This window comes from Equus caballus, chromosome 4 (genome assembly GCF_041296265.1).
Source record: "Equus caballus isolate H_3958 breed thoroughbred chromosome 4, TB-T2T, whole genome shotgun sequence".
Lineage (NCBI taxonomy): Eukaryota > Metazoa > Chordata > Mammalia > Perissodactyla > Equidae > Equus > Equus caballus.
The window spans coordinates 70,351,595-70,368,426 of NC_091687.1; the positions used below are offsets into that span (position 1 = coordinate 70,351,595).

At 38.2% G+C, this 16,832-nt stretch overlaps 1 protein-coding gene across 1 annotated transcript in view; it reads right to left on the reverse strand.

Annotated features, from left to right (window-relative positions):
* AOAH (acyloxyacyl hydrolase) overlaps positions 1 to 16,832 on the reverse strand; it is a 180,808-nt gene that overhangs the window by 154,836 nt on the left and 9,140 nt on the right. The window lies entirely within an intron of this gene.

Sequence of the window (16,832 nt, forward strand, 5' to 3'; positions counted from 1 at the left end):
AAGGAAACTTGGATCAAGTTAGGAATATATTCCTTCAGCTACCTTAATATATGGTAAGTGTGAAGGCCTAGAACTACCAAGCTGACACCCCCAGAAGGTTCTATCACCAGCCTTGGTCTCCTGAACTGCTGGGGAAGCCTAAACTTCCTTTTTCTAAAGGGAGGGGACTCTTTCTTCTACACACAAGGGATTGGTTGGTCAAAGATCATTAGGTCTCTGAGAGGAAATTGCTAGGCCTCTTTGAGATAAGAGGAGCGGTACTTATTTGCAGACGTTGGTTTCTGAGGAGGCAAAAGAAGGCTCTCATCGAAATGAAGAAGTTCCATGGTACCTGGCCCAGCAGCAAGCTCACTACTATCCATCAGCTCAAGGGACTGGGAACCCAAATACACACGCAGTGTCATTAAAACCAAATCCCCACCAGGACTTCTTGAGAAAAGGCGGCTGACAACAGATGTGAATAGTACAATGGGGCATTTCTAGACAGAAAGAAATGAAACCTTCTGTAAAATGTGAGATTGCCAACTAAGAACAAGAGACTTCTATCTTTCTAGACACTGCAACATCTGATGAGGTTTGGGGCTTGATTGTTCTGCACCCTCAGATAAAGCTGGGCTCACCAAATCCGAGACAGTGCGATCCTGATAACCACGGTCTTACTGCTGGGGCATTTATCAGCATCAACGATCAAAGTTGATTAGATGTACTTTTAACCTAATCCATGTATTGAGGGTTTTATTACATTGCGATGAATTTAGTAGCTGATACTTATTGGCACTTTATGGTCTAAAAATAATTTTCTTATATGTTTTATTTTAAAAATAACTTTTCAAAATTATAATGCAATTCAATCTCATTTTAGAAAGTTTTAAAAGTATAGGACAGAATAAAAAAGATAAACATCACTCAAATAACCCAGAAATAAACCAATTTTACTTTTATTTTAAATGTATAAAATATATTTAGTATATGTGAATATTTTCAACATTTATAATATACTTTTACACTTTGATTTATGTCTCTGTTAATCACTTATTGAGTTAGGTGGAACTAAATAAATTTTTATAATTGTTTTTATCAAATGGTCACAACATGCAGCTCATGATCAAAGAAGAATGTGGTGGAGACTGCGTTGCCATCTTGCATAGTAATCACTTCATACAGCATCTTATCAACCAGCTGCAGCATTTGGCATCCAGAGTGGATTTGAAGTATGGTGGGTGTGGGGCTTTGGAAATAAAATTAGGAGATCTGGCACAGATACCAAGCAGAGGAGATTCCGTTACAGATTTATGCTTGAGACCTAGCCTGTTGCTCTTACAATTTTACATGGCTTCTCAAAAATTGTGGAAAACTGTGGTTACTCCAGAACCTGGCTTAACGCAGTTTTCATTTATTCAGAACATTTTCAACAGGCACCTTCAAAGAAAAGAAGCAAGTGAGAAATAGCCTGGGTGATTTCAGTGATTGAGGTGTAATAGGAACATTTAGGATATGCCGTGAATAGTTCCAGACACATCGTGGGATGGGATAAATACCTGCTAAAGGAATAAGGTCAGAGAGTACCGTGAGGTGACTATAGACCTGACGGCATTTTCTTGTTCGGATAAAGTGATGAAGGAGCACACAAGGACAGCTGTGGATTGTCGTGCTGCCTCAGTTTCCCCTAAGTGACCAGTCTTTGAGACACCAAAGATTTGGAGGGACCAGAAATAAGCACATATTACTCCCCTCAGAAGAGCTCTATACTCTGTAGTGAACTCATTTTATCTCCACCTCCCCCAACCCTGACAGGCTTTATTTTTTTCTGTGTGCTATGTTTTACCCTCCCCTCCTTTGTCTGCTTAGCTCTTCCGAATTGTTCAAGATCCTCAAACTCCAGTGACACTTCACCTTCTTTCCCCAATCAGAATTCAGGGCCCTCTCCTCTACTTTGCCCCAGTCCTTCATACTTATCACCTAGGACTGTTATTAAATGTTGCTTGACTTCCTCACCCCAGACATCATCCTCCTTGAGGGCAAAGTCAATGACTTATTCTTCCACTCCAGGCCTAGCACCACTCTTGGTACGTGAGCTCAGCACACATTCACTGGATGGATGAGCGAGAGAAGACACTCATGCGAAATCTCTTCTAATCCTGTGGAGAATGAGACTGCCTCTTCATGGAGACATGCATGAAAAAACGTGTGGAAGGCTAGATGTGTAGCTAGAGAAATTCTGCCACTTGTTCTTTTTTCTTCCTCACGGAGGCAAATGCTACATACAGATTGCCTGCATGTCAGAGGAGTCTTCCAAGACTGGCTTTAACAAAGGAAGCATGCATTCAACCAAGAGTTACTGAGCAGCTGTTCTTGGCAAGAGATGGTGCTAGGCTTTGATGGGACCCAGATGTATAGAATAGGATCCCTGTCCATAGGGAGCTCACAGTATAGTTCCCAAATTTACATAAACTGGATGGAAAATGCTAGGTGAGATGTGACTTTGAAGAGACTTTAAGGTAGAGCAAGCAGGAGAAAAGGCATTCCTAGGAGAGGAGCAAGACTTGTTGGCCTGAAAGAACATGGTATATTTCTCCGTATTGTTCACAATTTAATTAGCGTCAAATTTCCTTTCTTACTGGTACCTTAATAGTTTCATAGAATCAATGGCATAATACGCTTGATGAGATGCAAGAATTGGAAATCCACATTTGGTTCAGCATAGCAGGAATATTGAATGAACATGGGGCATAAGGGAACCCTTCTTGGGACTTTTTTCTTGAGGATGCTCCATTCTGGGTGACCCCAGTGATTGAAACCTTGCACACTATTTCCTTTTCCTGAAAAATTCAACTCCAGCACATGTGTGTATTTGTTTTAATCCATAGCTTGGAAGGATGAATGCAAAGAGAATTGGGTTGCTTGAGACCAACCTGCTTCTTTGTACTTATGGATATGGGCTTTTCTTCTGAAGTTTATTCAGAGGAATCCCATCAAGGGCTCTTAAGACTTTTATGGTTCCTTAGTACTGCTGGCTAAAATTGGAAATCATTAGATAAATAAAAAGGATCCCAAAAAAGTCAGCTGCCGCTGCAGATTGGATGATTGATTCTTGTCGCTATCGTTACTCTGCCTGGAAAAGAGTTGCTATATGAAAAGGACCCTGCAGAAAAGCAGATAATGGGGTTTGAAATGTGGAAACATCCAGGTTGGGCTCAGCTTTGATTTGAGTCCTGTTCCGTTGCACATCTCCGCCCATTTCCAGTGGGCTCAACTCCCCTTCCAGTTGGATTGCTAATTTAGGGTCTGCAGCGAGGTGTGTCCTGAATCCTGCAGCCGCAGGAATAGAGAAATTGACTTTGCTACAGTTTCTCATAAGAGGTTTCACTGTCTTGACGGGCTAAAGAATATATTCTCTGGGAGAGATGCATGGGCAGAGTAATTCCTCCCATTACAGACTATTCTCTGGCTGCTAATAAAAGCCTGGCTCTGCTAAAGTGAGTTTGTCCAAGCTACTGTTCGTTTAGGAAGTGATAAGAGTGGGCGAGAACTATGCGTTTTGCTCAGTAGTCACCATTTGAAATCTCACATATGGTAAATCTCTTCTCACCTGGCCTCTGAAAATAAGGAGTATAATAGAAACAGACACTCCCGATATTGCAGGAAAAGAAGAGAATGGGCCTGAATGAAAACACCTGCCACAGAGTTCTGCTTCTGGACACATACCTCGGATAGACTGCAGACTGTCCCACAGAATCCTTTTGAAATGAAACAGAACTCTTGAAACTCTAACTATAATCATATCTGTGCTGGCTGGAACTGCAGCCAACTGCAGAGAGCGGTCTATTAGATTTCCCATTTGTCTGAAGCCCACACTTCACTGAAAAGCCTTGAAAGCACCTGGCAGTTGTCAGAGCCAGGGGCGGCATGACTACACTTCCTTTTTAACCCTCAGTAGGAGAATAAATAATTCAGCACGTGGCTAGAGTGTGCTCTACAGTTTTCAAAGGGTTTTTTTGCATACATTATCATCTCATTCAAACTTCACAACTTGTAGATGTAGGAATTATTACTCTCATTTTACAGACGAGCAAATGGAGTCTCAGAGAGGTTAAGCACCCAGCCAAGTATGTAGCTAGTAAGCAGGGGAGCTGCAACTGAACACAGTATGTATTGAGTCCCTTCTCGACGCCAGGCACTGTGCTGAGCTTGGAGTATATGCGGAGAGCAAACTGATATGGTTCCTCCCTCTTAGAGATTATACTCTATTAGGGAAAAGTGACCAGAAACAAGTAAATGAACACATAATTAGAAGTAATTTTAGGTGCTATGAAGAAAAGGAGCAGGGTGAAGTAACAGAGGGTAATGAGAACAGAGAGGGTATAAGCCTTCTTAGCTAGAGCTGATAGAGAAGTTTTCTCCGAAGAACATATAAAAATGGCTAATACAATGGAAAGGATGGAGAAGTGTGAGGAGCCAGGGCATGGCCTTGTAGGCAGGGGGAGCTGGTACCCACTTGATGGCAATGAGACTAGGAAAACTAGGTGCCGGAATCCAATGATGGGGGATGAGGTGCAGGAATAGGCAGAGGCCAGGTCCCTGGGTCTGTTCACTGCCAAAAGGGTAGGGATTCATCCTGAGAGCAGTGGGGAGCCGTTGACAGCTTTGTGGAGGGGGCTGCTGCTATCTGATATGTCTTTAAAATATCATGCTGGCTGTCATGGGGAGGAAGAATCTTAGGGGGCAAAGACGGGAGCATAGAGATAAGCAGGAGACTATTTTGGTCCCGGAGGGAGATGATGGTGGCTTGGGTAGAGTAATGAGTGGCAGTAGGGACAGAGATAGATTTGCAATCTATTGTAGAGTTTGTCTTGATAGGATTTATTAATGAGTTGATGAGAAGAAGTGTGAGGAAAAGTGAGAATCAAGGATGACTCCTTTATTTCTGGGCTGGGCTCCAGGCTGGTGTAGAGCACAGCTGTTGGAGTCACACCACACCTGGATTTGGGTCCCTGCATCCCTGTTGGACCAGCATGAGTTTGTCAAATACATCTCCTCAAGCTCCTCACCTCAATTCCCCTCCATGTTCTCAGATTTCCCTGGTTGGGTGGGAGTAGAGGATATGGGTTTATAAATTGTAATTCTAATTAACAAGCATTATCCCAGGCCTTCTCACGTTGGTGAAAAGAAAAGGAAATAAGAAAAAAAGGTATAAAAATAATCACCTAAAATTATCCTACTGCCAGCCTTGTGTCTCTAAGATATTGGTTACTGAGCCAGAGATGGTAGCACATGGCCCAGGTACGAATATTGCACCTTCTCCCTTTTCTTCTGCTTCCTCCTCTCAGAGTCTGGACATGGACAAGGAGAGGCGGGTATGAGAAGGAAAGAGAAAAGGAGGAAAGAGAAATGAGAAGCTACAGTGTAGTAGACAGTAGAATTTGGGGGTCAGACAGACTTGGGCTCAAGTCCTGCTTCTGTTACTTATGACCTGATGTATTTGGCAGGATGGTTAACCTCTCTGAGCCTAGATTTTGGTAGTCACAGAATGGAATTATAATGCTCGCTTATGTGGTACATTAGAAACACCCACAAAATTTTTGCACTTCCTTCCATGAAGAGGTGGTATCCATTGCCTAACTCTTCAAATCTGGCCTTGTAACTTGCTTTGATCAGTAAAATGTAGACGAAATGACAGCACATCTGATCTGGACCTGGGCCTCAAGAGGTCTTGCAGCTTCCTCTTTTGCCCTCTTAGAACATTTTAGTCACGAGCTTGAACTAGACTGCTGGAGAAGCCACATGAAGGGAAACTGAGGTGCTCCAGCCAACAGCCTGTCAACTAGCAGAGGTGTGAAAAAAGCAATCGAGATCACCCAGCCTGTCATTCAACCATCTACCAGCAGAGTGTAGCAGCAGGAGTGAGCCCAGGGGACACCAGCTGAATAACCACCCAGTTACGCCCAGCCAAAAATTGCCAGCTTACAGAACTGTGAGCTAATAAGTGATTGCTGTGTAAATGTGGGGTGTTTTCTAATACAGCAAAAGCTGTCTGACACACCTGGCAAAAGTGTTGTGAGGATTAAGTGCTCCAACACATAAAATGCACATGGGGCCTGGCACAGAGTAGAGACTCAACAAATATTAGTTCCTCTCTCCCTTGCTGAGAGGCAAAGACATATTCTCCATGAACACTCTTTAAAATAGGAGCTAAGCTCAGAAACTTACCCTTGAAAAACATGTCGCATTATCAGCAACGTTTTTACTTTTCTACGGCTGAATTTTCCTTTATTGCAGATATCTAGTATTTTCACGGCATTGGGGCAGATTAGACTCTGTGGCCTAACTTAACCACCACCTGGAACATTGTTCTTATGAGGAAAACGTTCAGGGAGTTCCAAACTGCCAAATTTCCCAAGAACATTGGCAATGAGAGAGGCACTGTACTGGGCAATTACTGGTGAGAACAAGAGCTGAGGGCATTCCATGGTGGGCAGAGCTCGAGCAACGGCAATGAGAGGAAATTAGTGCGATGTGCTGAGAGATGTAGGAGGGTTGACTTGGCTAATTTAGAAATACATAAAAAATTAATAATAAAGAAATGAAAATAAAGACACCAGGAGCCATTCCATCCTATTATTTATTCAACACCACTTATTAGCACCTATTGTCTCCTCAGAAGCTCGAGGATATAAAGGCGAATGAGAGAAGTCACAGACCAGTAGGGAAGATTGAAGACTGGATAAACAATCCCAGAAACCTGTAAGTGCACTGATAGAGGGACCTATTAGTGCTTGGGGAACAGAGAGGAGGATGAAACTAATCTGCCTTTGGTGACAGTTTCTGGGGGGAGCTGAATCTTAATGGGTGGGAGAATCTTATCAGACAGAAAAAGTCAGGCAAGGCCTTCTAGGGAGAGAGGAGGAGCATTTTTTAAGACGTTGGGTGAGAAACAGAAGAGTTGGCCAAGGCTAGAGCCCAGGGTCCATGAGAAAGGAAGAATGAGAGAGGTAGGAAGGGGCCAAATCATGAAGAGGCTGGAAGGTCAGACTACAGAGCACGGGCTTCATGCTGCAGAGTCTACGGTGTAGACCAGTGGCTTTCAAACATTTTGCTCTGTGCCCCCTAAAGGAAATTTGAAAAACTATGTACCCCTTCCACATTTTAATAGATATTAAAATCTTGTTAGGGGATATCAATTTAAATAGTCACAAAGCGTATAATTTCAGGCAGATTGTAAGTACCACAATAGAAATATTACATTAATCATTTATACGTAGCCAAAGGAATCTAAATACTATAGTGATTTTTTACCCAGTCTCATCCACTTTAAAAAACATATGATCAAACTCTTCTTTTACAGTGAGATATTTATGTTGGTAATTCCTCTTCTTGAATTCATATTTCAATGAAAAGTCTATTGCCTTAAATTTTTCTTCCAGTACATAATTTAATCCTAATGTAACATATTCTATAGTTGAAAATATTTTTTTTTTTTTAAGGATTGGCGCCTAGGCTAACAACTGTTGCCAATCTTCCTTTTTTTTTTTTTCTTTCTTCTGCTTTATTTCCCAATCCCCCCGGTACACAGTTGTATATCTTAGTTGAAGGTCCTAGTTGTGGGATGTGGGACACTGCCTCAATGTGGCCTGACGAGCGGTGCCATGTCCGTGCCCAGGATCTGAACCCTGGGCCGCCGCAGCGGAACGCGCGAACTTAACCACTTGGCCACGGAGCTGGCCCCTATAGTTGAAAATATTTTGTTGGTCACACTGTTACACTTCTCAACACTAAGAATATGTATAAAATTTAAATAAAAATTTTAATTTCTTTTGAATATAATACTCAAGTATTAAAAAATTCTTCTGGGTAGAATTTTATTTATTAGTAAAACTAATTCGTCTAAACAATATGTATTGCTAACTTGATAAACAATTTCTAAATAATAAAGGTAAAATTTTATTGAGATCGCACCTCTTAATGAGAAGGTTGGGCCTTTTTAATGAGCACATACATTTGCTGAAGAACATTACTTATTCATGCAAAGAGACAAGGTTCAGCATCACTTCTGTTCTTATTTTTCATTTTTGAAGAGGTTAAGTTCTGAGAAAACATGTTCACTAAAATAAGTAGATGGGAACAGAAGGACTTTTGATATAGCAATGTCACTCAATTCTTTAACTCCTTCTGAGTTAAATGCCAAAAATCTTAGATCTATCACTGAAAATTATTTCAAATGATCTATCAGCTGATGGCTCTATTATGTTCTCCTTCAACTGTGTTGAAAGCAAAGAACTAGAAACCCCACCTGACTTGCAAAACCATTTGCTACCTACTCAGTGGAGTCTTTCACTTTCTCAATTTCTGGGAAATATAAAAAAATATTTTTCTGAGACTTATCTTTTAATTATATCTATTACTATTTCACTTAGAGAGACGTTGTTAAACCTAATATACTCAGAAAGAATTGGAAAGTGGAAATATTGTCCCTTTTGATACACTTTTGGCTATAAAATATTTTAAATAAAGTCCTTTAGCTGAATGCATACCTCACATATATTTTTGTCAAATGTTGGAGCTGCAAATTTAGTTCATTCAACTTATGAAAAATGTCCTCTGTAAAAACCTAAATGGCAAAGCCAGATCTTATCATTAAAGAAATGAAGCAATCAGATTTTCTTTCAGAAAAAATACGAATTCATTTTTCCCTTCATTCTTCATTTGAATTCTAAGATGGATAGAGACAGAGGATGAATGGATAGAAAAATTGATGGATGGGTGGGCGGGTGGGGGATGGATGGATGGATGAATAGAAAGGATAGACAGATGAATGGATGGATAGGTAGAGAGGTAGGTGGGTAGATAGGTAGATAGCTAGATAGATGATAGATAGATAGACAGATAGATAGATAGATAGACAGACAGATAAATCTTAGACTATGTCCAGTAGTCTTTATCCCCAAACTTACTTGCTAACTTGCAAAGTTTTCACCTGCCAGCAAAAGCTTACTACTCCCAAAGTTCTTACAAATGTTTGGCTGAAAGAAAAAGACATTTGCTTTCAGACTGTCTGCTTAACAATCCAAATTTAAAAATAAAACGAAATAATAAAACAAGACCCAAATTCCACAAATATATACCTAGACACTTGTGAAAGGAGATATACCAAAATATCAATAGTGATCATCTGGGTTTGGGAATTAAAGTTGATTTTACTCTTTAAAAATATTCTTCTGTAGTTTCTAAAATCTCTATGAAAACCATGTATTCTTTTATAATCAGAAAATAACAATAAATTGTATTTCATCAAACAATTTCTCATTGAAAAAGCTTTTTAATAGTTGCCTTCTACTTTAATAAACTTTAGGAAAACATGAAATGACATTTTCTAGAATACCTCCTTTGTTTTGACCCTCTGCTAGGTGTTTTTACAAACTATACTCAGTTAATCCTCACAGCACCCACATGAGATGGATACTTCCCCTCTTACAGATGAGAAATCTGAGGCTCAGAAAGGTTACGCAAGATATCTAAGGCCTTTCAGATGAGCAGTGATTCAACTGCTCACTGGCTAGCCGGTGATTCAAAGCAGATCTAGTGAATTTTGAAATCTCCACACTTTTAAGTGTTACACTGCATATGTTAAAATATCGGATTTCAGAAGTGAAAATTGTCAATCATGTTAATTAAAATAATCATTGCTATACTGAAGTTTATGTGATTTACTAATATTATCTTCCAGTCTGTGGCTAGTCTTTTCACTTTCTAATGATTTCTTCTGGAGAGCAAAAGGGTTTAAATTTAATAAAGTACAGCTTATTAATTTTTTCATTTTGTATAGTGCTTTTGACGTCATATCTAAGAATCTTTGCCTAATCCAAAGTCACAAAAATTTTCTTCTGGAAGTTTTATAGTTTTGGCTCTTACCTTGAGGTCTACGATCTATTTGGGGTTAATAATCGTGTGATTTGAAATAAGAAATAAGTAATGTCAGTTCTCAAACAGTGTTCTTCAAAATTTTTGCCTATTCTGGCTTCTCTGCATTTCCATACAAATTTTAGGGTCAGCTTGCCAGTTTCTACAAATGAAAGGGATGCTGGGGTTCTGATGGGAACTGTACTTAGTCTATTCGGGGAGTATTGCCGTCTTAACACTATTGAGTCTTCCAATCCATCAGCATCATCCATCTCTCCATTTCTGTAAAACATTCTTTAATTTCTTTCAGCAGAGTTTTTTTTTTTCAGTATAAAGTAATTGCATTTCTTTCGTTAAATTTATCCCTAAGTATTTTTTATTATATTGTGGATGGAATTTTTTTTAAATTTCAATTTTGGATGTTTGTAGCTCATATAAACAAGTGTAATTGATTTTTTAATATTAATCTTGAATCCTACAACCTTGGTAAACCTGCTTATTGGTTCTAGTAGATTTTTTGGTAAATATCTTAGGATTTCCTACATTCAGAATCATGTTGTCTGTTCCAATCTGCACTCTTTTATTATTTTTCTTTTTATATTAACCTGAATAAAATCTTCAATACAGTGTTGACCAGAAGTGGTGAGTGGACATCTCTACCCTGTTCCCAGCCTTAGGAGGAAAGCCTTCAGTCTTCCGTGATGAGGATGAAGTTAGCAGCAGGATTGTCATAGACCCCCTTTTCAGGTTCAGAGAGTTTCCTTTTCTTTTATAATCTGTTGAGAGGTTTTAACATGGATAGGTGAAGGATTTTGTCAAATAATTTTTCTATTTCTATTGGGATGATAAATTGTTGTGGCCTCTATTCTACTAATTTGCTGTATTCCATTAATTAATTTCCAGATGTTAAAACAACTGTGCATTCCTGGGATAAACCCCACTTGGTCATAGCGCACAATTCATTCTATATGTTGCTGGATTCAGTTTGTCAATATTTTGCTAAGGATTTTTGCATCTATCTTCATAAAGGACATTGGTTTGTCATTTTCTTTCCTTGTGATGTCTTTATCTGGATTTGGCATTAAGGTAAAACATGGAATGAACTGGGAAGTGCTCCTTCCTCTTATATTTTATGAAAGAAATTGTGTTAGATGGACATTATTTCTAGTTTACGTATCTTATAGAATTTGCTGGTGAAATCACCTAGGCTTGAACTTTTCTGCATCTGGTTGAATAGTATCCCCCTTAAATTCAGGTCCTTCCTGAAACTTCAGAATTTGACCCTGTTTGGAAATAGGGTCTTTGCAGATGTAATTAGTTAAGATGAGGTCATGCTAGAGTAAGGTGGGTCCTTAATCCAATATGACCAGTGTTCTTACAAGAAGAGACAACGACACACAGGAAAGGAGAAAGTCATGGAAAGACACACAGAGGGAAGATGGCCATGTGACGATAAAGGCAGGGATCAGAGTTATGCAGCTGCAAACCAAGGAATGTGAAGGGTTGCTGGCAATCACAGAAGCTGAGAGAGAGCTTTACACGTGGTTTCAGACTTCCAGCCTCCAGAACAGTGAGAGAATGAGTTTATGTTGTTTTAAGCCACCTAATTTTTCTTTTTACAACAGCCCTAGGAAACTAGTATAATTTCTAATTATTAATTTATTTTCTTTACTTGATATAGATTTATTCAGGTTTTCCATTTCTTTTTTAGTCATTTTTGGATATTTGTGTTCTCTTAAGAATTTGTCTGGGGCTGGCCCAGTGGCGCGGCAGTTAAAGAGCGCACGTTCCGCTTCAGCGGCCCAGGGTTCGCTGGTTCGGATCCCGGGTGCAGACATGGCGCCGCTTGTCAAGCCACCCTGTGGTAGGCGTCCCACATATAAAGTAGAGGAAGATGGGCACGGATGGATGTTAGCTCAGGGCCAGTCTTCCTCAGCAAAAAGAGGAGGATTGGCAGCAGTTAGCTCAGGGCTGATCTTCCTCAAAAAAACCAAAAAGAATTTGTCTTATGGGGGCTCCCCCATGGCTGAGTGGTTAAGTTCTCACGTTCTGCTTCAGCAGCCCAGGGGTTTGCTGGTTTGGATCCTGAGCGCGGATATAGCACTGCTCATCAGGCCACACTGAGGTGGCATCCCACATGCCACAACTAGAAGGACCCACAACTAAAAATATATAACTATGTACTTGGGGGATTTGGAGAGAAAACACAGAAAAAAAAAGATTGACAACAGTTGTTAGCTCAGGTGCCAACCTTTAAAAAAAAGGAATTTGTCCATTTTATCAAAATTCTCTATTTTCTTGACACAAAATTGTTTGCAATATTTCCTTACAATTCTTTTAATTTTCTTTGGGTCTATAGTCATGTTCCCTGGTGTTTTATTCTTGATTTTGATTATTGTTTTTCTCTTCTTTAATAGTCAATCTGGCTAAAGGTTTGCCATTTTATTGATCTTTTCAAAGAACCATATTTTGGTTTCATCAATTTTGTCTATTGTTTTTCTGTTTTGGATTTTATTTGATTTCTGCTCTGATCTTTATTATTTTTTTGTGAAGAAGATTGGCTCTGTGCTAAAATCTGTTGCCAATCTTCCTCTTTTTGCTTGAGGAAGATTGTCACTGAGCTAACATCTGTGTCAATCTTCCTCTATTTTATGTGGGATGCTGTCACAGCGTGGCTTGGTGAGCAGTGCTAGGCCTGCACATGGGATCCGAACCCCAGGCCATGGAAGCAGCGTATGCAAACTTAACCACTATGCCACCAGGCTGGCCCCCTACTCTGATCTTTATTAATTCCTTTCTTCTAATTATTTTGGGTTTGAATTACTCTTCTTTTTCTGTCTTCTTGAGGTAGAAACTTAAATTATTGATCTTAGAGTTTTCTTTATAATATAATGTTTAAAGCTTTAAATTTTCCTCTAAGCACTGCTTTAGCTATATTTCATAAATTTGTTATGTTGTATTTTCATTCTCATTTGGACCAAACTATTTTTAAATTTCCCTGTGATTTCTTCTTTTTTCCATATATTTTTTTGAAGAAGTGTGTTGTATTACTTCCACAGATTTGAGTATTTCCCACATTTTTCCTATTACTGATTTCTAGTTTAACTGGAAAAATGTTTGTATGATTTCAGTCTTTAAAAGTGGATTGATACTTCATTTATTGCCTAATATATGGTCTATCCCAGACAATGTAGCATGTATGCGTAAAAAATAATATGTATTTTGCTGTAGTTGAATGGAGAGTTCCATACATGTTAGTTAGGTTAATTTAGTTATTAGTGTTGTTTAGTCTTCCATATCCTTACTTTTTGTCTAGTTGTTCTATCAATTACAGAGAGAGGAGTATTGAAATTTTCAACTATATTGTTGAATTGTCTATTTTTCTTTTCAATTCTGTCAGGTTTTTGTTTCTTGTGTTTGGGGGCTCTGTGATTAAGTGCATATACATTTATAATTGTTTCTTTCTGGATATATTGACCCTTTTGTCATTATGAAAGATACCTCTTTGTCTTTAGGATTATTCCATATCTTAAAGTATTTTGTCTGATACTAATATAATTATCCCAATTCTCTTACAGTAACTTTTTTCATCCTTTCATTTTCAAACTTTTTGTAACTTTGAATCTCGTGTGTCTCTAGTAGACAGAATATAGTTAGATCTTGCATTTTTTGTGTGGTCTAATCATCTTGTCTTTTGATTGGAATACACAATGCATTCACATATAATGTCAGTTTTTATATGGTTCAGTATATATCTGCCTTTAGCTATTTCTGTGTGTCTTTTTTTTCCTTTCTCTCCTTGTTTACAGCAGAAAATATTTCTGTTTTTGCAGAAAATGAGTACTTTTTGGATTATTTTAGTTTTTATGGCAACATTTCTAGTAATTTCTTATTTTGGAGTTTATATTTTCAGTGGTAACTAAGGATTAAAATACACATCTTTGACTTATTAACATTTATTTTAGGTTAATGCTGGTTTAATCATGGTAAAATATGGCAACTTTGCTCTGATATTGTTCCATTTTTCTTACTTCTCCTTTGGACAATTTTTGTCATACGTTCTATATTTGTATATGTTATAAACCCAACAATATGTATAATACTTATTGCTTTAAGCAAATTTTCATTTTTAAAAGAAATTAAGAGAAGAAAAGTGTGTTTATACATATATATTATTTTATATTTATCTACATATTAACCATTTCTAGTGTGTGTCTTCTGTGAATGAAAGTTACCGAATAGTGTTATTTCCTTTCTGTGTGAAGGACTTCTTTTAGTATTTCTTGTATGGCAGGTCTATCAGCACTTAATTCTCTCAATTTTATCAAGGAATGTGTTTATTTCACCTTCATTTTTGAGTGATAGATTCACTGGATCTAGAACTCTTGGTTGGTAGGTTTTTTTTCTCTCAGCGCTTTAAATATGTCATTCTACTACGTTCTGGCCTCCATAGCTCTGATGAGAGTTTGGCCATTAATCATATTGTTGTTTTCCTGTAAGTGATAGGTCATTTTTCTCTTTCTGCTTTCAAGATTTTCACTTAGCATTTTGCTTTCAGGAGTTTGACTGTGAGGTGTCAAGATTTATTTCTTTTTGGGTTTATCCTAGTTTGAGTTTGTTGAGATTCTTGGATTTGTAGGTTAATACTTTTTCTCTATTTTGAGAAGATGTTGACCATTACTTCTTCCAATATTTTTTCTTCCCCTTTTTTTCTTTCCTCTCCTTCTAGAACTCCCATTTCATAAATGTTGGCATACTGGATATTGTACTACATGTCTCTGAGGCTCTGCTCATTTTTCTTCAAGCTTTATTTTTCTCTGTTCTTTGGTTTGGATAATTTCTATAGATCTATTTTCAAGCTCACTGATTCTGTCTTCTTTCAGCTTAAATCTTCTGTTGAGCCCAGCTAGTGAATTTTTCATTTCAAGTATTGTTTTCCAAGTCTAGAATTTCTGTTTGGATCTTTATTATAGTTTTGTGACTCCATCGAAGTTTTCCCTATTTTCTGCACATTGTAATAATATTTTCCTTTAACTGTTTTTACTATGGTTTTCTTTAATTCTTTGGATATACTCATAATAGTACTTTGAGGTCTTTGCCTGCTAAATCTACTCAGAGTCAATTTCTACTGAATGCTTTTTTCCCTGAGTATGGGTCTCTCATATTCCTTTGCATGTCTAGTAAAGTTTTAATTGAACACAGGATATTTTAGATAATATATTTAGCAACTCTTGAGTTTGTTTTATATTTCTGATGGTTGTTGGCTCTTCTTTTCTAGCAACTTTCCTGAACTTCAACGGCAGATCTGTTTCACCCAAAGCATACAGTCTCTGATGTCTCTGCTCACTTTTTTGACCTTGCTTTCTTAGGACCACTCCTGTGTATGCATAGCTTAGAGTCTCCCAGTGATTTGGGCTTAGCTTGGGCTGAAACACCTCAAGCTTGTAAGACTTCATTCTCTGTTGATCAATCTATTAGAGATTAGGGGTTATGGAATGTATCCAAGTGGGTTAGTGAATACATTCAAAGTTGCAGCTAGTTCTCAAGTCTCCCTTGGCTTTCTCTTTTCCTGGGCTCTTTCAGGTCTCTCCCACACAAGCATAGTTTCCCAGTCAATGAAGGATATATGGAGGGCTTTTCTTAGCCCTTTTGTGATGTTCTTATTACCAGGATCTCCTTATTAAGTTTATGGCTGATCTTCATTGTCCCATCTGGGGCCAAAACTTCTAGCTAGCAAAGCTACAGGTTCTCCTTGTTAATTCCCAACTGAGTCCATCACTTTTACCCAGCAAAGCCATGGATCTGCAAACCCCAATTGAATCAAGTCTGTCCCATTAGCAGTAGACCTGCTGGTTTTCACAGCCGGTTCCACAGTGATAAAACTACTGTTCTCACTTAACAAGCTGAGGGCAGGGTAGATGGAGCAGCTGCAGGCAAGAAGGTCACAGAGTCTCACTATTCTTTCTGAAGTTCAAGTAGTTTTTCAAGAATAAGCATTTCTCAATTCATTGTATGCCATTGGTTGATTTCCAATGCCCTAAAATGGTTGCTTGTGACAATGTCCCCAGTTTTATACTTGGTGTTTTGCACAAAGTAATCACCAACCCCTTCGTATCATCATAATCAGAATTCTTTCTTGTACTTGTTTTTATCTGAAAGAATCTGAAGGTTAAGCTTTAATAAAGTAAAGGGCAAGCTAATCTGTTTTAATTTGCATTTGAATTTTGTTAAATTGCGGGAGTCATATTTTAAAAGATGGACTTTGTCCAGGGAAAGATTCAGATAGGGATTTGTCCTCTATACTGACATCAAAAAACAACTAGCTTATGCGGCAAAGGGTATGGTATTGGTGTGATTTGTTTTTCTTTCCAAATTCTCAGAGTGTGAAGTCCCTGAGGAAAAGCTGGAATATAAAAAAAAAAAACCAAAAACAAAACAAAAAATAAAACAAACCAACCAACAGACCTCAAAACCAAAAAAAAAAAAAAAAAAAAATTCAACCTGCAATTTACTCTTCATCTATTAATTTCCATTATATATTCATGCCTATCTGGTGACTCACTTTGGGACTAAGCCACATACATCTGCTTTTGTGATATTATCTGGGTGTTTAGTCTGAAGACTTTGTTTTTCTTTTTTAAGCATTTGTATGTGTGGTAGGCAGAATTATAAGACTTCTGTCTCCTGCTATAAAGGCCATATTTAGTCCCCTCCCCCGAGTGAGGGCAGAACCTGTGAATATGGTTGAACATCACTTCTGTTATATGTTACATCATATAAAACTCTGAGCAGAGAACCCAGTTATGTTATGTCTAGACTTCTCATATGTAGAAACTGTGAGATAATTAATTTGTGGACTTTCAAGCTGATAAACGTGTGGCAATTTATTACATAGCAATAGAAAACTATGAAATCTTTCTTTAAAGTGAATCTTCTCA